The sequence below is a fragment of the Poecilia reticulata genome, unplaced genomic scaffold (genome assembly GCF_000633615.1).
Source record: "Poecilia reticulata strain Guanapo unplaced genomic scaffold, Guppy_female_1.0+MT scaffold_181, whole genome shotgun sequence".
NCBI classification, from domain to species: Eukaryota; Metazoa; Chordata; class Actinopteri; order Cyprinodontiformes; family Poeciliidae; genus Poecilia; species Poecilia reticulata.
In genome coordinates this window covers 118,959-120,601 of record NW_007615018.1, presented here as the reverse complement: position 1 = coordinate 120,601, position 1,643 = coordinate 118,959, and the positions used below count along the sequence as shown (strand labels likewise).

The 1,643-nt window shown below is 45.6% G+C and overlaps 1 long non-coding RNA gene across 1 annotated transcript in view; it reads left to right on the top strand.

Moving 5' to 3' along the window:
- Positions 1 to 1,643, top strand: part of LOC103460081 (uncharacterized) — a 9,657-nt gene extending 8,014 nt beyond the window's left edge. Inside the window, exons 4-6 of the long non-coding RNA XR_532851.2 lie at positions 364 to 498; positions 1,131 to 1,272; positions 1,402 to 1,643. This is a non-coding gene — a long non-coding RNA (uncharacterized LOC103460081). The remainder of the gene's footprint in view (positions 1 to 363; positions 499 to 1,130; positions 1,273 to 1,401) is intronic.

The following is a 1,643-nucleotide window of genomic DNA, read 5'->3' as shown; positions in this document are numbered from 1 at the left end:
AGTTTGATCCAGAACCAGGTTTGATCCAGAACCAGGTTTAGTTTGATCCAGAACCAGGTTTAGTTTGATCCAGAACCAGGTTTGATCCAGAACCACAGGAACAAACTAAATGCCACCAAGAAACTGAATCTATTTGAACTTGAATCTTCAGAGACCTCCAAACTTTCTCTGCCGTTTCCGTCGGTCCAGTGAAGCTCAGGAGGTTCTGCCCAGCCGGGGCCCAGCCGGGGCCCGGCTGAGGGCCCGGCTGGGGCCCGGCTGGTTCCCGGCCCTCAGCCGGCTCCAGTAATCTGTCCTCAGCTGCCCTTTAACAGAAATAACAGAAAAGGCGTTTAATCACAATTTTTGGTTGCATTTCAACAGAAAACTTCAAACAGCTGAGCTACGCTGGACTTTGGAGCCTTAATTCCCAGTTTAGGAACGATGACGTCACGGCCCCGTGGCCCCCGGGGGCCGCCTGCCCTGGGTCTGGACTCCAGCTGGCACAGGCGCTGAGCGGTAAGAGCATTAAGGTCTTTAGGTGTTCCAGGCTGGAGAATTAAGACAGGAACTCACAGGGACAGAGCAGGGACGCATGCTGGTTAGCTGTTAGCCGTTAGCTGCTAGCTGTTAGCCGTTAGCTGCTAGCCGTTAGCTGCTAGCCGTTAGCTAGCGGTGTGCTGTGACGTCACCGCAGCCAGGTATCTGCTGGTGCTAATAAACTTTATAAATGACTTTTCCCACACTTATGTAAACATGTTTCTTCTATTATCCCACCAATCAAACAAAACAGTTTTATATTATTAACCTAATTAATTAGGTTGCTAAATATCATATACATAAATCTAAATTCTCAAATCAGAAACCTCGCTTTTCAGCCTTTAAAGAGGAATTCAAACAATACATTAAATATCTTCAGTATTCAAGAAATAGAAAAGCCATTCAGACAACGTTATGTGCTCCCACTTTAACATCTTTCTGACTTTGTTTATATACTTTTTGATTTATTTGTGCTTTGGTATTATTGTCTGTTTTGTTATTTGTGTTGTTAATTTTGCTGTTTTGTAAACCCCTTTATTATCAATAAAGAAAAAAAAAGTTAATGAACTTTGTCTTCAAACGTTGTAACTTCCTGTTTGGCTGGCTCTTAGCCAATCGCCTGGCCTCATCCCGTAAACGGCGGCAGGTTTGCAGAACTACCTGACCACAGCACACCAACGAAGAAGAACTGTCCTCGTGATCGGCAGCTTTCAAAACCGCCTGAAGCAACAAACCTGGTTTCAACACCTGCAGGTGAAACTCCGACCCGCCTCACAGCAAAAACACGACAAGAATGAGGATTCAGTGCGACCGGGCCTCAGAGTCCTGCCAGGAGATTTAACGTCAAGCTTTCCTCACCCAGACTTTCTTCTTCTCGTTCAGCTGAACCTCCAGCTTCCTGTTCTGACAGGATGACGTCGCATCCTCCATATTTTATCTGAACGCTCCCTGTCCGCCTCCATCTGCAATTCTTTTGATCCTACATGTGACCCAACCTGAGACTAAATGACTGATTGGAAAACTTTCTTCTGGCTCATCGTATAACATGAGGTCTGCAGGTAGTTAGTTATGTTTATCGCCTCAATGCGGGTAAATCCTCAAGATTACAAGTCTTTTTCACAGTG